Raw genomic sequence first — 24,582 nt, forward strand, 5'->3', positions numbered from 1 at the left:
CAATCGCATTAATTGTTTGCTCACTTGGTCGATTATGTAGACCATAAATCGGACGTAAAGCGCGAAACACATTTCGAACCGAACACTGATTTTGGTAATAAAATTCAATGATTTGCAAGCGTTGCTCGTTAGTAAGTCTATTCATGATGAAATGTCAAAGCATACTGAGCATCTTTCTCTTTGACACCATGTCTGAAATCCCACGTGATCTGTCAAATACTAATGCATGAAAATCCTAACCTCAAAAGAATCACCCTTTATTATTGAATACTGCCGAAACATTAATATGTTTGTTTTATGTGAACATATTATATGTGAACATATTATACATGAACATATTATCATTAGCGTAGCTAGACAATTTTCCTAGGGGGGGCTATAGCCCCCCCTACCTAAAAATTTATACACTGAACTTATAGGTTCAATTAATGTTTTATTTCATAAAATTGAATAAAAAATTAGACATCAAAATAACTCGACAATTAATTTATAATAAAGCAACTAAAAGTAGTTCCACACTTTTCCCAAGAAAAAAATTGTGAGTTGTTGTTAAGGCACAACTTTAAAAGTACTTCCAAAAATGTCCTCAATTATTTTACCTACACAGGAAGTTTTTTTCTTAATTTTTTTCATATTTTAATGTGTAATTTTTTTTCTTTTTTTTCAAATAGTTTAAAAAAAGAGTAGGAATAAATAAATTGGTACAAATTATTCAAATTTTGCCACAAAACTGCTAAATCCATTATAGAAAAATCGATAATTTTGGAAATTATTCGAGGAAAAACGTTTCAAACAAGCGTCAGAATGCATTAAAAATCAGAAAAACAATATAAAATATATTTATTTGGGAAAATATCACAAAATTTTTTGTCCTATGGCAAGCTCATATTACATTCATTGCAACATTTTCACTACTTTTTTGGCAACGCTTTTTCGCAGCATTATTAAGATATTAATTTATGAAAGAATAGTTTTAATATTGTGGTATATTGCATGTTAAGTAGTGGTAATGTACCATTACCTGTTAATAACATACCTTAACATAAGATAACATAAACACATGATATTCTCTCCTATGTACGTATATAGTCATATCACATAAGAACGGATTATAATAAAAGAGAATTGTCAGTCGTTGAAGTAGCACTGAAATAAATACATCACAGTGGCGACGAGGAGAAGAAATTAATAAAAAAAACAACAAAAATGAACGGATTAACGGTGCCTAGATTTGACCATTTGTCCAACACATGGAATGTTTTCCAATTTCAGTTGGAGCAATTTTTTATTGCAAGTGAGGTGACTGCTGCTGAGAAGAAAAAGGCATTTCTTCTGACATCACTCACGGAAGGGTCATATATGCTGTTAGAAAATTTGTTAAGACCAGCGAAACTGGATGCCGAGACAACGACATATGCTAATTGTATGTCAGTCATGGAAACATATTTTCAACCAGTGTCTTGCGGATTTGCAGAACGTTATAAATTTTATTCTGCAAGTAAGATGGAATCTGAAACAACAAATGAGTGGGCAGTCCGGGTCCGATCACTAGCAGCAAAATGTGATTTTGGCAATGTTTTAGACACTGTGGTCCGAGATAAGTTTGTACTGGGACTAGGAAAAGGTCCGGCCCGTGATAAAATTTTCTTGGAATTGTTATCGATCACATTTGCACGAGCAGTTAAAATCGCAAATAGTGCCGAATATATTAAAAACCAATACGAAGTTGAGGTTAAGTCTGAAAACGAGTTTAACTACATGCATAAAAAGCAGAGCAATAGTGGTTGGAGGCAATGCGATCAAAATGTAAAAGCACAAAAGCAAAAGCTAGGTCAGCTGTCGCAGCGTGGACGCCAGCAGAGACAAGAGTGTGAACAGCAGCAGCGAGAACATGTGCAACAGAAAGCAGACAACAATGAAAGAAAAGAACATCGCTGTGCTGTATGTGGTTCTTTTGGACATCAAAGTGAGCGCTGTAAGTATCGGTCGTACAAATGTAATAAGTGCAAACAGCGCGGCCATTTGAAGAAAATGTGCAAGGCAAGGAATGTTAACTATCTGGAAGAGGACGATTTAAATATATTTTCAATGTTAAGTGATACAGATGGTCCCATTAAGGTAAAAATAAGTATTGATGGTAGAATTATGGAAATGATACTAGATACAGGCTCCGAATTTAATGTAATTTCTGAAGAAACATATTATTCTTATTTTAAGCAATATAATATCGACAAAACTAATATTATATTGAAAGCTTACAATGGTGCCCAAATTTGTCCACTTGGAATGTGTGAGTTAAATGTTAAATATAACAATTGTATTAAGAAGTTGAATTTTATGGTAATTAAAAAAGGAGGTCCACCACTGCTGGGTAGACAATATTTGAAAACATTTAAAATTCAATTTGCAGACTTAAATTACTCATCGTTAAAACCCCTTGTTGATAAAGAAAGCATTGTAAAGCGGTTTCACACACTGTTCGATGGAGGTTTAGGGTTATTCCGGGGAGGTCAGGCCAAGTTAAAGTTAAAAGAGGATTCAGCTCCAGTTTTTTTTAGGCCAAGGCCAGTTCCATTGGCAATTAAAGGAAAAGTGGAGTCAGAATTAGATCGGTTAGTGGCTCTGAAAGTTTTAGAACCTGTGGAATATTGTGATTGGGGTACGCCAATTGTACCAATATTAAAAAAGGATGGTAGCGTCCGTATATGTGGTGACTTTAAGGTCACATTAAATCCGTGCATACATATTGAAAAGTATCCACTTCCTCTAATAGAAGAGATGTTTTCTAAGTTGCATGGGGGAAAAGAATTTACGAAGTTAGATCTTAGTATGGCTTATCAACAGGTTGAACTCGATGAGGAATCAAGGAAGTACACAACGATATCAACATCGAAAGGACTGTTTCAATATACGAGGTTGATTTATGGGTTGGCTTCGGCTCCCGCAATTTTCCAACGCATTATGGACTCACTATTAGCAAGTATAGAGGGAGTTGTGGTATTTTTGGATGATATCCTCATTAGCGCCCCCAGCAGGGAATTGCATATAGAACGTCTAGAAAAGGTGCTGCAGATATTATTACAGGCAGGTTTCAAATTGTCCGCTGAAAAATGTGAGTTATTTTGCAAAAGAATTAAGTATTTGGGGCATATCATTGATGCGAACGGATTACATATGGATCCAGAAAAAGTTGCTGTAATTAAAAAAATTCCTTATCCTTCGTCTGTAAAGGAGCTTCAATCTTTTTTGGGAGTCGTTAATTTTTACAGACGTTTTTTACCTGATGTGTCGACTCTGCTTAGCCCCCTGCACTCCTTGTTAAAGAAGGAGAGACAATTTTTCTGGTCAGCTGAGTGTGCTGAGGCGATGGGGAAGCTTAAGCAGTTGTTAGTATCTGACTGTTGTTTAGCTCATTTTAATGAACAGTTCAGAACAAAGTTAACGGTTGATGCAAGCCCAGTAGGGGTAGGGGCTGTATTGTCTCAAATTGATAACGATGGTGCGGAAAGGCCAATTGAATTTGCATCAAGAAAATTAACAGAAACAGAAAGGAGATATTCACAACTAGATCGGGAGGCAGTGGCTATACTTTTTGGTGTTAAAAAATTTAATCAATACTTATACGGTAGGGAGTTTATTCTAGTCACGGACAATAGACCCTTGCAACACATTTTTAGCCCAAAAAAGGGAATACCCTTAATGGCCTCCAATAGATAACAACGTATAGCATTAACCCTTTCCGGCTATCAGTTTCAAATAGAACATGTTGCTTCTGCAGGAAATGTAGCAGATTTTTTTTCAAGGGTGCCGCAAAGCAACGGTAGGAAAGATACTTCTTTGCCAAATGATGTGTATATAAATTATGTCCACCATAGTACGGACGGAGGCACAGTATTAGATTTCCATACGGTGAAATTGGAAACGAAACAAGATCAGGTGTTGAATAAGGTTATTCATATGGTGCGGAATGGATGGCCAGATAAATGTTCTGATCCAGATTTGAAACCGTATTTCCAGAGGAAATTTGAATTGTCCGAAGAATCGGAATGTTTGTTCTGGGGATATCGGTTGGTAATTCCTCACCGACTTAAACGGGGTGTAGTTTCCTTCTTACATCAATCCCATATGGGTATTGTGAAAATGAAGGCTATGGCTCGGGAATGTTGTTGGTGGCCGAATCAAACACGCGATTTAGAAAATGTTGTCAAGGAATGTGTAGCTTGTTTGAGTACTAGGGCATCTCCTCCGAAGCAGGTGCTGATTCCATGGAAAAGTTCAGATGATGTATGGTCCAGAATACATGTAGATTTTTTCGGACCTTTTCTGGATCGTTGGTGTCTGGTAGTGGTGGACAGCTATAGCAAATGGCTTGAATGTATTGACATGGGAAAAAACACAACGAGTGCCGCAGTAATTAAAGTTTTAAAAGATCTTTTTGCTCGTTTTGGAATTCCCAAAATTATAGTTTCTGATAATGGTACCGCTTTTGTGTCTCGCGAATTTAAAAGTTTTGCTCATAATAACGGAATTGAAATCTTAAAAACACCAGTGGGCAATCCTTCGACAAATGGGCAAGCAGAAAATGCTGTAAAGACAATGAAAAATGCCTTAAAAAGAAATTTAGCTAACACACCATTGTCAGAATTCAATAAAGTTTTGTGCAGATTTCTGTTAGATTACAGAAATACTATTCATGTAAGTACAGGAGTATCTCCAGCATATTTAATGTTTAATAAGAGGAAGCTAAGAACCAGATTAGATCTTATAAACCCTAAACGAAAAGTTGACCATAGAGATGATAAAGAAATTGTACAAAAAATAGAGTCTTCAAAGAAATACCAAAAACAATATTACAAAGGAAATAAAAATTACAATTTTAGTGTTAAAGACACAATAATGGTAAAAGATTATTCTGTACCGGGAAAAGTATCGTGGCATAAAGCAGAAATTGTTAAATCTCTTGGAAGGCAAACCTATCTTGTCGAAACAACAGATAAAAAACTGTGGAAAAGGCATTCAAATCAGATGTTTAAATGCATGAGTGCAGAGGATAATGATGTGCCTAGCGTACTTCTAGATCCTTTACAAAAACTATGTAGTAATAAAGAAAGAAATACTGAAAAATCGGTGCAGAATAGTGATTTACCACAAAAAACATATAATTTAAGGCCCAGAAATAAAAATAGAATTAAGAATGAATAAATTGTAAATACATTTAACATTTTATAGGGGGGTATTGTGGTATATTGCATGTTAAGTAGTGGTAATGTACCATTACCTGTTAATAACATACCTTAACATAAGATAACATAAACACATGATATTCTCTCCTATGTACGTATATAGTCATATCACATAAGAACGAATTATAATAAAAGAGAATTGTCAGTCGTTGAAGTAGCACTGAAATAAATACATCACAAATATCAATTACTATTTTTTTAATTAAATTGACTAAACTAAATCAATCATAAGTTCAACCACAACTTCATTTCATAAATATCTGACTTCAAACATTGCCATCGGCAACTGCTACCACAACCCAAGTAATTCGATTGTTCATACTTGTTTAATTTTTATAAAAATTAAAAAAACTATTGACATTTATTGAAAAATGGAAAATCATAAATAGAGTTTCAAATTCTGGGGGGGGGGCTAAAATTTTTCTGGGGGGGTCTAAGCCCCCTCCCCAGAGGCCTTCCTACGCTTATGCATATTATGTGAACATATTATACATGGTAACCACGTGGAGCAGTGGTTACCATGTCTGCCTTGCATGCAAAGGGTCGTGGGTTCATTTCCTGCTCCGACCGAACACCAATTTTTTTTAATTTACACTTTTATATTTTTTAAATTTTTATAATGAAATATGGTTTATTAAAGATTTACAGTGAGAAACAGTGCTTGATATAATCGAAATGGACTTATCTTTTGGATAAATGTTATTTTTTTAATGCAAAAATAACAATTTTGTAAGAAAAAAATTTTTTTGGTATAAAAGTTTGAAATTTTGGAAGGAATTCAAAAACTCTAACAAAAGAAGAACGTAGAGTCGAGTAAAAACATATATAAATAATTTTATAATATACACATAAATTTATTTAGGCGTGAACAGTTTTGTTACTAGCATTTAACACCATTTTAAATGCATTTAAAACTTATCGTGTTTTGTACTTAATTTCATTTTTATCTTTAAGGCCGGTATTAAGTTGGCATTATCGCTCTAAAATTAACCTGTTTTGCCTTTCATTTTTCTTTAATAATTAATTTTAAAGAAAATTAACTTTTTCAATTGTTGCCTTGGATCATTCCCCACCAAGTTATAATACAATTTCCGAAAAAAAGTTGTAACGTTATTCTGTTTTTAGAGATTCGAGTTTTGCCACTAAAATGAAAAATAATTTTATCTGCAACACTCGAACTTAATGCCCGCTTTTATTCTTGAAGGTGTCGGTCAAATCCTCTTGGACTACTTATTAATAAAGAGGAACTAAACTTTGTTTTCTACTGTTTAATTTTTCACTGTTTGCTCCTTTTTTCATTTTACTGTCCCAACTCTAAAAAGAGCATAGTGCCCTTTCGTTATTTTTATGGAGATCCCTTTGTAATTTTGGTATATTTTCCACCGTATTTTCTTTCTTAATTCCTTTGCCTAAATATTTTGACTTACTCGTCGTACGTTCCGATTTCTTTTAATGAACCAAGAAAAAAATTGTGCCCATTATGACAAAATAGGGCTGTTTTCTTTTAACACTGGATGCAGCATTTGTATGGACTATCCAGAACATCGTTGCACTGGTGTTCTATCCAGAACATCTCATCAGTGCAAGTCGAGTCGGTGTTGCCAGATTGCATTTTGATAAAGTGACGCTTTTTAGATTCACAATAGCAGTTTATTGTGACTAATCTATCGAATATCATGAAATTCAAAGTGATACAGTGTCATAAATAATCGCAGCAGTACATATTTATAACTATTTGAGCATTTCATACATTAAAAATTTAAGATTTCACTTGTTTTCTGTGATTGTTTTTAAACAGCTGATGACAGTGTTGCATATTTTTTGGAGATGTCCTGGATAAACGAGTACTCTGTTTTCTTTTAGTCCGTGACTGCTTAGGGTATCCAGTGCAAAAAGAAAACAGACCTAATGATAAACAAACCACATGTCCACACATACATAAAATGCTGCTCTCAAGGCGAAAACACATGCTGTTTTATTTTTCAAATGTCTATTCTCTTGGTTACGAAGTCTCTTTACTCCGAATACTCATTCTAATATTCAAATCGGGGATGGGAAAATGCAGTACTATAGTACGATTTTCAATACATTTTCACCCTGGTCAGTACCGTAGTACCCCCGCGAATGATTTAGTACCTCTTTTGTAGATATTTTTGAGCCGATGTCAGATTTATGGTACAATAGTTTTGACAAAATATTTTACTATTTTGAGAAAGTCTTTAACAAACTTATTTGCAAATAGTCTCTTACAAATTTGACAAAACAGACAAGTTCATGCGAGAAGAAAATCTCGATTTTGTAAACGCCATAGAACACTATTTCTTGAATTTGAAGAATGTTTTAGTAGAAACAAGTAAGTAAAGTCGAAAGTCGGGCGGGGCCGACTATATTATACCCTTCACCATTATGTAGACCAAAATTTGTGTTACCATATCTGATTTATATCTGAAAAGATTTGGAGACAATTTCTTGTACTTCTACAAAATCGCTACACTGAAAAAACAGTGAACCCACCAGGAAGAAACATTTTGGTTAATTTTAGAAAATTTTGAATATTTTTAGAAAATTTTAACTAAACAGTATAACAAACGCTGGCATCACGCCTATGTCATAAAAATAAGTAAATATTTTTCGACAAATTCAAGAAAATTTATTAGACATAGTTAAGTTTTTTAACTTGTTAAAGAAAATTTTGTAGTTTGGAGGAAAAAATTGGAGTTCAAAATTGCAAGAATATCTTTAGTGACATACGAAGTTCATGATGAACGCATTTGTAGTAAAATTTGGAAATTTAAAGAAATATTGAACAATTTTGTAGAAGACACGAATTTAGTTAATGTTTATCCTTCATTTGTGTATATTTTTTCCTCGGTTCTAGTTAACTTAACTAAAGTACACAAAAAATTATTAGAGTAGAGGAAACTTTCTCCAAACATAATAATTCCATGAACTTAAATAAAGTTAAATTGGCTTTAGTGAAATAGAGAGTTCACTTTTTTTTTTGAGTGTAGAATTAAAAATTAAATCGGCTAATACCCTGGGATGAAACACAATGTTAGTAAAAACAAGTATATATCTAGTGACACGAAATTGTCGTGACTCACGAAAATTTTCGTAAATCACGCGTGAGTCACGCTAAGGGAAACGGCGTGATTGTGCGTGATCGTGATTAACCAACCAAATGTCGTGCGTGAGCGTGATTCACGAAAATAATATCTTCGTGAGCGTGCGTGAGTAATGGAAAAACACGTTACTCACGCACGCTCACGAAAATAATCCCGCTTACGAACATAAAATGCTTAGGAGTTGAATTCATTTATAATTTTTGTGATATCCTAGGTGTTAAGAGTTTTATAACGCTCTCGATTTTAATCATACTCATGTTTTCAGTCAGGTTCTGTAGGTAAATTACTCATAAAATTATTCGTGAGTCGCGAGGTTTTTCGTGAGTCACGACATTTTTCGTGAGTCACGATATTTTTCGTGAGTCACGACATTTAAAAGATTTTCGTGCGTGAGTACAAATTTTCTTTTCGTGAGCGTGAGTCCTACCAAAAAATATCGTGCGTGAGTGTGCGTGAATAAAATTTCTCCGTCGTGAGTGTGCGTGAGCGTGAACAAAATAATACTCACGTGCACACCTCTAGTATATACGGCCGTAAGTTCGGCCAGGCCGAATCTTATGTACCCTCCACCATGGAATGCGTAGAAACTTCTGCGAAAGATTGTCATCCACAATCGAATTACTTGCGTTGTGGTAATACTTACCGATGGCAAGGTATCTTAAAACTTCTTAACATCGTTTTCTAAATTGTGAGTTAGTCCATACGTGGTATATATTAGACAAAAAAGTTATGTATAGTAAGTCTACAAATAATTACGAATCGATATGGACTTTTGCGCGGTACGTGGAGAACCAGAATTGAAATATACGGGTCGCTTATATGGGGGCTACAATTATGAACTTGATATGGACCAATTTATGTGTGATTGGGATCGATTTATCTGAGGGCTATATATAACTATAGACCGATATGGACCTAGTTAGGCATGGTTGTTAACGACCACATACTAGCACAATGTACCAAATTTCAACTCACTCGGATGAAATTTGCTCCTTCAAGAGGCACCAAAACCAAATTTCGGGATCGGTTTATATGGGGGCTATGTATAATTATGGACTGATATGGACCAATACCTGCATGTTTGTTAGATACCATATAATAACATCATGTACTAAATTTCAATCAGATCGGATGAATTTTGCTTATCCACCGGAGGTCAAAACTGAGGATGGATTTATAGGGGGCTATATATATATATATTTATGGACCGATTTGGACCAATTTTTACATGGGTGTTTGAGGGCATATAAAGGGTGATTTGTTAAGAGCTTGATAACTTTTTTAAAAAAAAAACGCATAAAATTTGCAAAATCTCATCGGTTCTTTATTTGAAACGTTAGATTGGTCCATGACATTTACTTTTTGAAGATAATTTCATTTAAATGTTGACCGCGGCTGCGTCTTAGGTTGTCCATTCGGAAAGTCCAATTTTGGGCAACTTTTTCGAGCATTTCGGCCGGAATAGCCCGAATTTCTTCGGAAATGTTGTCTTCCAAAGCTGGAATAGTTGCTGGCTTATTTCTGTAGACTTTAGACTTGACGTAGCCCCACAAAAAATAGTCTAAAGGCGTCAAATCGCATGATCTTGGTGGCCAACTTACCGGTCCATTTCTTGAGATGAATTGTTCTCCGAAGTTTTCCCTCAAAATGGCCATAGAATCGCGAGTTGTGTGGCATGTAGCGCCATCTTGTTGAAACCACATGTCAACCAAGTTCAGTTCTTCCATTTTTGGCAACAAAAAGTTTGTTAGCATCGAACGATAGCGATCGCCATTCACCGTAACGTTGCGTCCAACAGCATCTTTGAAAAAATACGGTCCAATGATTCCACCAGCGTACAAACCACACCAAACAGTGCATTTTTCGGGATGCATGGGCAGTTCTTGAACGGCTTCTGGTTGCTCTTCACTCCAAATGCGGCAATTTTGCTTATTTACGTAGCCATTCAACCAGAAATGAGCCTCATCGCTGAACAAAATTTGTCGATAAAAAAGCGGATTTTCTGCCAACTTTTCTAGGGCCCATTCACTGAAAATTCGACGTTGTGGCTCGTTAGTAAGTCAATTCATGATGAAATGTCAAAGCATACTGAGCATCTTTCTCTTTGACACCATGTCTGAAATCCCACGTGATCTGTCAAATACTAATGCATGAAAATCCTAACCTCAAAAGAATCACCCTTTATTAACACCACGTACCAAATTTCCACTGAATCAGATGAATTTTGGTCTTCCAAGAGGCTCCGGAGGTCAAATCTGGGGATCGGTTTATATGGGGGCTATATATAATTATGGACCGATGTAGACCAATTTTGGTTGTTAGAGACCATACACAAACACCATGTACCGAATTTCAACCGGATCGGATGAAATTTGCTTCTCTCAGAGGGTCTGCAAGCCAAATTTGGGAGTCCCTTTATATGGGGGCTATACGTAAAAGTGGACCGATATGGCCCATGTGCAATACCATCCGACATCACTACATCAATAACCACTACTTGTGCCAAGTTTCAAGTCGATAGGTTCTTTCGTTCGGAAGTTAGCGTAATTTCAACAGACGGACGGACGGACATGCTCAGATCGGCTCAGAATTTCACCACGACCCAGAATATATATACTTTATGGGGTCTTAGAGCAATATTTCGATGTGTTACAAACGGAATGACAAAGTTAATATACCCCCATCCTATGGTGGAGGATATAAAAATGTGGGAAATATATAGCTAGAGCAATTTTGATGCAATTGTACAAAATAGCATTTATGATTTATCGGGCGATACATATGTATTCGAGATATAGGACAATTTGAGTAATATTTACAATTTTTGCTACTGAGCAGTGGCGATTTTACAAGGATTTTGGTTAAATCTCGCCAAGATATGTGGTCAATTGTGGGTTGTGATATATTAAAGGGGGATACGGTCAAAATTTGGTCAAGGGAAAACGCGTGTTAATCGGTGAAATCGTTTATTTAAAAAATCTGATTAAATTTCTTTTAGTGTAAAATTCAGTTCAATTAGTATAAAATTCAGGAAAAATATTCAGTTAGGCTTTCGCTTTTCCAAATCCGAATTGCCGGGCCTCACGCTTGACACCTGCCATCAGATTTTGTACAGCCACCTTGTCCACCTTCTTCGCCGCAGAAAGCCAGTTTGCCTTGAACTGCTGCTCGTCATTAGCAGTTTTTTTGGTCTTCTTTAGGTTCCGCTTGACAATAGTCCAGTATTTCTCAATTGGGCGGAGCTCTGGCGTGTTGGGAACCACCTGCACGTTGTTGGCGGCGTACCACTCCATGGCCTTTTTACCGTAATGGCAAGATGCCAAATCCGGCCAAAACAGTACGGAACAACCGTGTTTCTTCAGGAAAGGCAGCAGACGTTTATTCAAACACTCTTTCACGTAAATTTCTTGGTTGACAGTCCCGGAAGCTATGAAAATGCTGCTTTTCAAGCCACAGATACAGATGGCTTGCCAAACCAGATATTTCTTTGCGAACTTTGACAGTTTTATGTGCTTGAAAATATCTGCTACCTTTCCCCTTCCTTTTGCCGTATAAAACTCCTGTCCCGGAAGCTGCTTGTAGTCGGCTTTGACGTAGGTTTCGTCGTCCATTACCACGCAGTCAAACTTCGTCAGCATCGTCGTGTACAGCCTCCGGGATCGCGCTTTGGCCGTCGAATTTTGTTTATCATCGCGATTTGGAGTCACTACCTTCTTGTAAGTCGATAGTCCGGCTCGTTTTTTGGCTCGATGCACGGTTGTAGACGATACACCCAGCTTATTTGCGGCATCTCGGAGAGAGAGGTTAGGGTTTCGCTTGAAACTACCGGCAACTCTCTTTGTCGTCTCAGCGGCTTCCGGTTTTCGATTTCCCCCCGATCCAGACTTCCTGGCTGTCGACAAACGTTCCCCAAACACTTTAATTACATTTTTAACGGTTGATTTGGCAACTTTTAGCGATTTTGCCAGCTTTGCGTGCGAGTAGCTCGGATTTTCGCGATGCGCGAGCAAAATTTTGATACGCTGCTCTTCTTGCTTGGACGGCATTTTGACAACTGAAGAGTGAATTCCAAAATCAAAATAGGAGCAACATTCTACACACACACCTTCAAAATGAGGGGTGTTCAGGTTTTTTAAATGCAAAGAAATACGTCAAGTTTATATTGACCAAATTTTGACCTTATCACCCTTTATTTGGCGAATTCGGGCGAATTTCCACAAGTCGGAGGTTTATTGAAAATTCGACCATTCTGTGGAAAGTTTTGTGGAAAGAATTACAGTGTGTAGGATATGACTACGATATGGGGAAATCATCACAGAATTTTGTGTAAAATGTGGGTATTTTGGCCACATTAGATCAAGATGACATACTTAAATAGCATATTAAATGTATTCTATGTGGAAACTATCGAATCAATTGGAGGAAACTCCCACTGAAAATGGGTCTAAAATTATGAAACATTCTACCATATTTCCCCTACTCTGGCGTACATATATATGGGAGCCAGTGTACACTTAAAAGGTAGAATTAGTAGCCAGCTGATTGCAATTTTTTTTATTTTGACAGAATATTTCTGTCATTAGTGTTTTTGTTCTTTTGTTGTTGTAATTTGGTATGTTGAATTATCAAATCACAAATAGTGACTTTATTGATGTCCATAGATCCAACCTGCTCGTCGTTAGAGTTTATGTATCGCACCGAATTGGATGAAGTTCCAGGATCTTTGTGTGCTTTTCAAGGCAGATTACTAGCTGGATGTGGCCGCATAAAGGGTAATAGGTCAAAATTTGGTCAAGGGAAAACGCGTGTAAATCGGTGAACTCGTTTATTTAAAAAATCAAATTAAATTTCTTTTTCAAGTTCAATTTGTATAAAATTCAGGAAAAATATTCAGTTAGGCTTTCGCTTTTCCAAATCCGAATTGCCGGGCCTCACGCTTGACACCTGCCATCAGATTTTGTACAGCCACCATGTCCACCTTCTTCGCCGCAGAAAGCCAGTTTGCCTTGAACTGCTGCTCGTCCTTAGCAGTTTTTTTGGTCTTCTTTAGGTTCCTCTTGACAATAGCCCAGTATTTCTCAATTGGGCGGAGCTCTGGCGTGTTGGGAGGGTTCTTGTCCTTGGGAACCACCTGCACGTTGTTGGCGGCGTACCACTCCATGGCCTTTTTACCGTAATGGCAAGATGCCAAATCCGGCCAAAACAGTACGGAACAACCGTGTTTCTTCAGGAAAGACAGCAGACGTTTATTCAAACACTCTTTCACGTAAATTTCTTGGTTGACAGTCCCGGAAGCTATGAAAATGCTGCTTTTCAAGCCACAGGTACAGATGGCTTGACAAACCAGATATTTCTTTGCGAACTTTGACAGTTTTATGTGCTTGAAAATATCTGCTACATTTCCCCTTCCTTTTTCCGTATAAAACTCCTGTCTCGGAAGCTGTTTGTAGTCGGCTTTGACGTAGGTTTCGTCGTCCATTACCACGCAGTCAAACTTCGTCAGCATGTCGTGTACAGCCTCCGGGATCGCGCTTTGGCCGTCGTATTTTGTTTATCATCGCGATTTGGAGTCACTACCTTCTTGTAAGTCGATAGTCCGGCTCGTTTTTTGGCTCGATGCACGGTTGTAGACGATACACCCAGCTTATTTGCGGCATATCGGAGAGAGAGGTTAGGGTTTCGCTTGAAACTACCGGCAACTCTCTTTGTCGTCCGGCTATCGACAAACGTTCCCCAAACACTTTAATTACATTTTTAACGGTTGATTTGGCAACTTTTAGCGATTTTGCCAGCTTTGCGTGCGAGTAGCTCGGATTTTCGCGATGCGCGAGCAAAATTTTGATACGCTGCTCTTCTTGCTTGGACGGCATTTTGACAACTGAAGAGTGAATTCTAGAATCAAAATAGGAGCAACATTCTACACACACACACACCTTCAAAATGAGGGGTGTTCAGGTTTTTTAAATGCAAAATTGAAAGAAATACGTATAGTTTATAGTGACCAAATTTTGACCGTATCACCCTTTATTTACGACTTTGGTAAAAAGAAGCTGCTATGAAAACGTGACAATGAGCATATTCAGTATCAAATTTATCCATAGCAATTGGAGATAAATTTGGCAACATGTGCATACAACGCTTACCATATTCGGTTACCGACGACGTTGATGAAGATCCATCAGGCACAAAGTCATTGTGGGATAGAGGTTTACTATCGGGCGCATCTCAAAAGTGAGAATATATCAACATACAATGTTGGCGAGATTATTATGTCATTGCAAAAGGCCACCCTAATACCGAGAGGTTCGGAGGCTATGATCTGTACAACTCTTAGTGGTACAGTTGGAGCTTTTGTGCCATTCACCAGCCGTGAAGATTTTGAAAAATTTCGAAAAACGTTCATCTGTCGTGCTGTTACTGCCAGCAAACTCTTCGTTTTCGAAGGCTTGCTAGTGATTCGTTAAAGAAGGTTTCGCGATATCTATAATTGATCGTAAACGAATCTATTTCGAATTCGTTTTCGTATTCGATGTTATTCCGCTTTCGAAGGGTTTCTATACTGTTTTATTCCCATTTTGTTCCCATTATAAGTTGTGTAGTAAAAGAAAATTTTCAAGTTTATTTTTATTTTATTGTAACACAATATAGATAATTATAATACAAAATAATATAGATATTAGTGTTGCGAACAAAATACTGAAAATATTTACATTTTGGAATATATATTTAAAGTCATTTAAGGCACTGCATTGACTTCTTTGCGCGGAATTTCTTATTAAGCCGGTCGTGGCTATGCCATTGAAAAGGACTATAATCAATGAGTAACATTTTCCTGGATACATCTGCAAATTAAACAAGAAAGAAAATTGATAGTTTTTTTTTAAAGATATATAAATAAATTACTTACCTCTTTTAGATTCGCTAAGACACTTCACCCGCACTTAACAATTTCTTAAACTGAAATGACCTTTTAATCTCTGTCTTTGTCAAAAACAAAAATGGCGGAACACCAACAAATAAGCCGAAAAATATTCATTATTACTTCGAAACAACGAACGTTCGAAATTTGTCTATTATCGAACTTTTTTCGAATAATGTGCGGTTTAAATTATTTCGAAAAATGTTCGCTTTAGCGAACCTTCGCCATTTCTCGGCACTTTGGTCGGGTGGGTTCTTTCAACATCTTGTAATACATATGCGAAACGAAAATCCACCTCTTTGTAGGAAAAAATGTCATTGATGGCGATCTTTGTGAACAATTCTATTCATTGACCCATCGAAGGAGAAAACAATAGCAGCAGATATGTTCCGTACACCCAATCATTAGAACACGTTATGCATTCTAATGAGACAGAAAAGGAAACCGAATCTTAAATACCCACCACCATATATCAAATATAATAGTTTACTTTGAAAACTCTTCGTTGTGGCGAATATTTTCCAAAGTAGATAAGTTCGACCAGTACTCTTCCCGAAGATAAATTTAAAGATTCTACCTATGAAGACTAGATCAGATTCTGGACTTATAAGAAGCAATTTGGTTTGAGTTTTAGAAAAATCATAAATAAATCATAATTGATTAAATAAAGCCTTGATTTGAAATTTGAATTTTGTAGATTTTTACCGCCATTATCCAAATGATTACGAGGAGTAAAATATGGACATTTTATTTGCAGTTTAAAGCAATTTTTATGATCAGTGCGCTTGCTATACCCTCAAGAAGTGAAATGGTCTATATCGTTGTAAATGAAATTAAATTTATTGATTCATAAATTAAAGGAAAAAGTATATTTTATTAACGTTATAAAAATAGAATATAAAACAAAACAACGTTTACGAGTCTTCATCGTCATCGTCATCTTCATGAGTTCAGGCCGATTCCTTGAGCTTATCAACGGGATTTTCGGTGGTAACATTTAGTGTTTGAGTATAATATTGGCGCAACTTCATATCTTCTATGTAAAGACGCTTCTTACGCCTTCTTAGACAGAGTTTGTATATGTATTTTATTTGGTGATGAGTTAATACAACCTTCTCCTCTGGGTTCAATTTAATCATATCGTCAATACGCAAAATGGTAATGGCGGCTTCTGTGACAAATTTAATAAAACACCAGCTTTCTTATTATCACGCACAACGCCCTCAATCAATCATAAACCAGAACATGGGGGGATAGAATTTATGGCTTGGACAGCCTTTCCAATTTGATTCTCAATGTGAGACTGATGAACATAAAAAGTTTTGCCTTTAGCTGCAATTACAATAAAAAATAGCTCATTGGTAACATGACCTTTGGTTGTGATTTTATGAATATTTATATGAACATTACCTCAGATTCTGGTTGATCATGTGGCAGTTGCATAAGTACTTGTTTTAAATTTTTATGGGCATAAACCACACCATTACTCAATAGTGATTCCAAACTACGGGCGAATTCCTTTTTTAGGTGGTGTCTCGAAATCTTGAATAACCTATGTGAAGAAAAAAATCTTAGAAATTTGAATGGACAAATATTATACACATCTTACCATTTTCATTGCAATCAAAAATGCTATACATCTTGCATTTGATCCCACAACAGTACGTTTGGCATATTGCTCTCCGAGCCTAGCAACGCTGGGATGAATTTGTGAATTATTCACAAACAGATTAACACTTGTTTTCGGTCTTTCATTGGGTGAAACCTTATCTGACCCTGATACTGCCTTGGCAGCCGATGCAGTCTTTGATAATGGAGTCTTTGGCGTGTTGGAACCAACTTTATTGCCTGATGCTTTTTGTGCTTGAGAATGATGTTTTGGTGCCCTTTGAGCTTCTTGTATTGCTCTTCGTTCTGCCTTTGATAGTGCTGTTTTTTTTCTGCAAATAGACAAAATGCTTATAGGTTAGAGAACATTTTTGCACGCACATATTTTATTTATGTATTGAATCATATCGTAATAATAAACGTCGATAGAAACTTACTACTTAATCCTTAGACCACTACCACAGACATCTAGAAAGGACCCCATTATCCAAAATAACGCTTGGTTTAGATTATCAAATTTTCCATAGAAATAAAATTTTGACAAAATTTTCTATAGAAATAAAATGTTGACAAAATTTTCTATAGAATTCGTTATTTGTCCTGTAACCTTTTCAACCGGCTGCTTGTTTCGTCAATTTCTTTGCTTCTCGTTCAGCCTTCATTTGTTCACTCGATTTCTCATTTGTATTCATACTGGCAGTCAATTCCTTATTTTGTGTCTCAGGCACAGAGGAGTTTACTTTACTTGTTTCTATAAATGTTTCGGATGTTCAGCTCTTATCTGTTCTCGAGTCTTTCAGTATCGTTTGGAGTATTCTGTTCATTTGATGTGGACTTAAATGAGGGTGTAGAATTTTCCATGATGTTGAGACTTTTAATCGTTTCGACTTTTAAAATAGATTCGATTTCCAATTTCAACTAAAGCTTAATTTCCGTATTTATTTCAGTCGTTGTTACTTCTCCAGGATTTATAATTCTTGATTTTTTACGTCGTTTATGTTTCTTATTGGATAACTTCACAGTGCAAAGCTTGAAAGAAAACAAAATTACTAAATGTGCAATCAAGGTTTTACATTAGCTTCCTTTTATTACCTTCATGGTAGAAATCCTTAGAGAAGCATAATATGGGAATAAAGCAATCAATGTTTCAAGATTTTCTGCAATCGAATGTTTAAATGCAGGATGTTTTCATTCAAAGAACAATACAAATACAAATTAATTTCACAACTACGGTAATCATCTGGATGTGACAGAAGCAATTACAAACAAACACATTGACAGTTGTTGTTTTTGTCCTAGTGATTTTACCTTTCTAAGTGTACACTGTATGGGAGCTATATCTAAAGATAAACCGATTTTGACCAAATTTGACATGTATAGTTAGAATAATAATCCTGCTATCTCAGCAAAAAACATAAATGGGAAAATAATTTTGGCCTCCGTGGTCATATGGGTGTAAATCGGCCGAAAGATATATACGGGAGCTATTCAACCAAAATTAGCACGCTTAACGATACTACTCATACGTACTCCTTGTGCAAAATTTGAAGCAAATCATGGCAAACCTCTTGCTTTTGAGGCCATATGAGTCTAAATCGGGCGAAAGATATATATGGGAGCTATATCTAAATCTGAACTGATTTTAACCATATTTAGCACACTGAATTATACTCTTAAACGTACTGCTTGTGCAAAATTTTAAGCACATCAGGGCAAAACTCTGGCTTTTGAGGCCATATTAGTCGAAATCGGACGAAAGGTATATATGGGAGCTATATCTAAATCTGAACCGATTTCAACCAAATTTAGCACAATTAGTAATACTATTAAACGTACTCCTTGTGCAAAATTTGAAGCAAATCAGGACAAAACTCTGGCTTTTAAGGCCATATAAGTGTAAATCGGACAAAAAATAAATATGGGAGCTATATCAAAATCTGAACCGATTTCAACGAAATTTGGTACACTTAATGATACTATTAAATGTACTCTTTGTGAAAAATTTGAAGCGAATCAGGACAAAACTCTGGCTTTTGAGGCCATATAAGTTCAAATCGGACGAAAGATATATATGGGAGCTATATCTAAATCTGAACCGATTTGGCTGATATTTTGCACATCTTACAGAAGTCCCAAAGTATTTGACTGGCCGAAATTTTGAGAAAATACGTTGATAAATACGTCAATTATGACAAGATCGGTGATAAATATATATGGCAGCTATATCTAAATCTGAACCGATTTTTTACAAAATCAATAGCGATTGTCTTTGAGCCAATGTAAAACTCTGTGCCAAATTTGAGGATGATCGGACTTAAACTGCGAGCTGTACTTTGCACACAAAATTACATATACAGACAGACGGACGGACAGACAGACAGACGGGCATGGCTAAATCGACTCAGAATTTAATTCTAAGACGATCGGTATACTAAACGATGGATCCCAGACTTTTCCTTCTTGGCGTTACATACAAATGCACAAACTTATTATACCCTGTACCACAGTAGTGGTGAAGGGTATAAAAAGCATGTGATTGTACATTACGCTTCCACACGAACACTTTCTATATCCAAAAAAATATATTCCAAAAATATATTTCTTCAGAAAGTTTTATCAAAAACTTTTTTTCTACAGAAAATTTTGTCAAAATTTGATATCTATCGAAAAATTTGTAAAAATTTATTTCTGTGGAAAATTTTGTCAACATTTTATTTCTTTAGAAAATTCTGTCAAGATTTTATTTCTATAGAAAATTTTGTCAAAATTTAGTTCTATAGAAAATTATTTTTATAGATTTTTTGTCAAATTTTTATTTTTTGTAAAAAAAAAAATTTGTAAAAAAAATTTTTATAGAAAGTTTTGTCAAAAATTTATTTATACAAAAAAATTTGGCCAAATTTTATATCTATAGAATTTTTGCCAAAATTTTATATCTATAGATTTTTTTTTCAAAATTTTATTTCGGTAGAAAATTTTGTCAAAATTTTATTTCTATAGAAAATTTTGTAAAAATTTTATTTCTATAGAAAATTTTGTCAAAATTTTATTTCTAAGAAAATTTTATCAAAATTTTATTTCTATAAAAAATTTTGTAAAAATTGTATTTCTATAGAAAATTTTGTTAAAATTTTATTTCTATAAAAAAATTCTCAAAATTTTATTTCTATAGAAATAAAATTTCTACTAATCTACCAAACAGTAGAATTCTACCAACTGTAGCGACCGTGATTACAATGGTACGGTAGTTTTTGTAGGCGGATATAAAACAAAAAAATATTTAAAATTGGGGTCAACTCAACAAAATTGTATTTTCCTTAAAATTCAGTCTAAGGGAGCTTTTGTCAATAATCTTCCAATGGAATTTTTGTTGATTTTGGTGAAAAGTACTTTTTCGCTCAAAAAAAAAAATACATTTTTTGTACTTTCTTAAAAATTGTATTTTCCATCCCTGATTCAAATTAAATAATATTTAGACTTAAGCATATCAAATTGTTGGCCTTATCATAAAACAGTTTTCCGGAACAACAGTTTCACAGAAATTGCTCTCTTTTTATTCTCTCGCTGTGTTATGTTGATATCTTTCGTCAACATCCCGCTTTCCAGTGTTGCCAGGTGATTTTTGATTCTTCCCCCCAAATCTTAAGAAAAAAAAAACCCCTAAATTGATCTTAGCTTTTTTCAAAAACCCCCAAAATTTTTCAGAATATAAAAGTACAAAAACTGGTCCCAAAATTACGTGAAAAAAATCCTGTAGTGATACACTTTAAAAATTAAATTTAACACAAATATATATCCTGAAAGAAGAGTTCTTTTCTGAGAAACGAAATTTTAGAAAAACTAAGTTTTCTTTTGATGCTAAATTTTTTTTTCGTTTGAATTAAATAAAAAATAAAATTTTCTATTTAAGAAAATACTTTAAAACAAAGAGATTTTCGTTTGTTTAAAATTGTTTACATTCACACATATTATTTTTATGAAACATTCATGCCCCAAACATAATATATTCTAACATATTAATATATGTGTCCCAGACATTTAGTGTTAGTTTAGGAACATTACAATTTTGCATTTAAATATATTGTGTTTAAAAATTGTGACCGAAACACATTTTGTTTATATCGGAACATATGAAAAGCATATTTTACTAACAGTGTACTTAAATGAAAGATATTGAGATGACGAACAATCGTGTATAATTGGATATGTAATAAGTTAAGTGGTTAAAAAAATATTGATCCAAAAAGGGAAATTAAAAAAAAATCATGTAGAAATATTCATGTTCATGTTCAAAATTGCAAAAATGTAGATAAAATACCACTTTTATCACCGATTTTTTCGGTTTTTCGTCTACAGCTCCTAAACTCATACGAAAATTGCAAAAAATGCTCAAAATCGAATTTGGCGACAAAACTTTAGAGGCTCATAAAAGACGAACGGCAACCAATTTTGCAAAATCCAAAAATTACCTTTCTTCTCTCATTGAATACTTTCGGCTGGGATAAGTGATTTTTTGTTTGGATTTTTTGTGTTGCGCTGTGTAATAGATAGATGATACTCTAAATAACGTAAGTAATAAGACCAACTAGAAGAAAAACCGATGTCAAATCGGAATTTTTCACTCAATTGCTTATGACTTTGTCAGTTTTGGGTCGTTTTTCTTCTAGTTGATCATATTACTTACGTTAGAGCATCATCTATACGACCATGAAGAGAAACCGTCAGTATACTGACTTGACAGCATCATGTGAACGTTTTTTATATACACCAAATATGATCATTGGCAACGCTAGAATATTCTACGACCACTTACTGCCTGTTCATGGAATTTTCGTTCGCCTCGAAACGAACGAAATGTCAAAAATCACTCTTTGATATCTCGAAAACTGGAGTCCGTCTTATCACAAATGTTTTGGTGTTCGATAGTGAATCGTATAGGATGAGTCCATGGCAAAGTTCGGACTCATCCTATTCCAAAGATTTTGACCTTAAGGATTTTGGTATTGATTCCGAGCCAAAGATGCGGCTTGTTTAAAATAAAGAACTTTTTTAGCGACCTATACTTTATTTTGATAACTATTTTAAATCATACTATTTAAAGAGCTTGCTAACTGAGAAAAATATATTCGCAACAGACACCATACATGCTAATTTAAAAACCACGTGGACTTGCAATTTGATTGATAAATGATAAAATTTGACACCATTTCATGATTGTAGCTGTTTTTCATGACCATGCAATTTTTTTTTTTTTAATTTTTGCAGCGAAAAAAATATTTTTATCGGTTAAGTATAGATACATCTAATACCATTACATGGTCAAAAGACCATGGGCATGGGCACAGAAAAGCCATGTTTGGACATTGTTACCACATCCATTTAATGCTTATCTAGTAATTGCCGCGAAAACCATGTAATTTGTCTTTGTAAAAATAGTTTTCGAGCGGAGAAAAATGTATGGTGGCAATAAACATTTGAATGGTTCTCAAATACCACAAACATTTATTTATATCATTTAAATGATAGAATTTGAGACCATTAAATGGTCGGGATAATCATGTACCTGACCATTCAATTTTTTTACTTTTTTACAGGGAAAAAAGTATTTTTATAGGTTAAGTATAGACATGTTTAGAACCATTACATGGCCATAAAGACCATTTAAATTGTTTTCGTGAGCATTTAATTTTTAAAATTTTTTGCAGCGAAAATAGTTTTATAAAACATTGAGCAGGTACACACGATTTTCATTTTGCGCGTCATGCGCTTTACAGACTATCAGTTATTCCGGACGACAGTGCTCGTGTCGAACATATCCCATATATTGTGCACATTATAAGTTAAGTCCGAAGGCATAATCGATACCGCTGCATGTTTATGGGATCGATAACACATTTACCGATTATTTAGTCATCGCCGACAAGTCGTATCGATCCGACACACTGTAAGATTCTTTACAAACACCGACATTCCGTCCGGAATAACTGATAATCTGTAAAACGCATTAGTCGTGTGTTCATTGTTTCTTGGAATGGACGGAGAATACGGATTTACTGTGTTTTGTGTTAATTTATTTATTCAGAAGTGGCACGTGGTTTTATGTGAACCCAAAAAAGGAAAGTGTAATTGAAAAAATGTACCTGTTTTGTGTTCTGCATTTTGCTATATGGATCATTTATTTTTATTTGCAGTTACATGATGTCTGCGTTTGTACATTTGATGGGCACGATATAAATATGGAATAATTACTTATTGTTGAAATTGAAATAAAATAGAGTGTATAAAAATAGATGATGTTTGCTTGAACGGCATTATAAATACAAATAAACAATGAACTAGTTTATAAATAAATAAAAACAAACAAATAAAGTTAATTTTGTGTTTTCTTTTCTCAAGTGGCGTCCTTTTTTCGACGATGGACAAAGTTTTTTCATATAGATCAAAACATTTTAGGTTGTGACCATGTTCTTTTAACTAGGAGAAAAACATTTTTAATGAATACCATAACATTTTAAATTGTGACCATTGTCTTTTCATTCAAACAAAATTCTTTTTATCAATATAATAACATTTTAGATGAGGACAATTATATTTTTCTTAGAACCATGTTCACTGAGCCAACATGGTTGCAGGTTAAAATATTACATTGTCGCCGCAAAAATAGCTCCTATCATATTATTTTGCTCTTCGAATATGATTGTGACAATCATGTTTCTTCTCTGCGTGCAGGTATAGTTTTAAATATAGAATATTACATTTTGCCAAATTTGTGTAAGATCGGTTAATAAATAAGAGTTTCATAAAAAAAAAATAGGAAAATCAGTCGACACGTACATATGGAAGCAATATCTAAATCTAAACCAATTTCGATAAAATGTTGCGTACTTTAACGGTGCTTAAAAAAAATATTTTGTGCTAAATGTTAAAGCGATCGGTTAGTAAATAAGCGCAATTATATAAAAACTGGTTGCGTTTATTGTTTTTAATGTTTTATTTTAATAATATTTACATTGGCGATTTTTTGACGATTTTTAAAATGTAAGTGCCGATTATCATGAGTTTTTGGGAAAAAGTAACGATTTTTTAGAAAATTTTATTGGCAACCCTGGTGAGCAAAGAAAAGGAACAAAATAAATTTAGAAAATGAATAGATGATTCTAATAAGTGATGGCGTATTTTGTCGCTACAATTAATTAAACTTAAACTTAAATCTAGAAATATCAAATTCGTAACACTGCCTCCAGTTAAACCTGTCCGTCAGGAACGGGCACAGAACACGTTGCCGTAAAGAGCCAATCGTTCGAGTCGTACAACTTTAATCTGTCAATTGACCTCATAAAAGCCTTAGCAGCCAAATGTGTTTGGAACGTCGTTGCTGTTTAGGACCAAATATAAAGTGATTTTACTTAATCTTAGAAAATTTCTTTAAAATTGGTAGAAATTTCGTGCACCATAGTAAAAAAAAATAAATTTACTGACGGTAAAGTTGTCTGAAGGGCCAAATCATGGTCAATTTTTCTACCATTTAAGAATAAATATCATTAAGTTTTATAAAATTGAACTGACTGGTATGACAAAATTTTGTAATATACGTGTAAGTAAAAATTTCGTTACTGACACGAAAAACTAACCAAATATTTGTAATTTCAAACTATATCATAGTACACCACTTTAAGTAAAATTTTTA

General features: G+C 34.6%; 1 protein-coding gene and 1 pseudogene across 1 annotated transcript in view; one reads left to right on the plus strand and one right to left on the minus strand.

The window, feature by feature from the left end:
• The window catches only part of LOC142223207 (uncharacterized), a 129,771-nt gene that overhangs the window by 91,644 nt on the left and 13,545 nt on the right, over positions 1-24,582 (plus strand). The gene's annotated exons all lie outside the window — the stretch shown is intronic.
• On the minus strand, positions 16,548-17,587 carry LOC142227581 (uncharacterized; annotated as a pseudogene).

The sequence above is a fragment of the Haematobia irritans genome, chromosome 2, assembly GCF_050003625.1.
Source record: "Haematobia irritans isolate KBUSLIRL chromosome 2, ASM5000362v1, whole genome shotgun sequence".
Classification (NCBI taxonomy): domain Eukaryota; kingdom Metazoa; phylum Arthropoda; class Insecta; order Diptera; family Muscidae; genus Haematobia; species Haematobia irritans.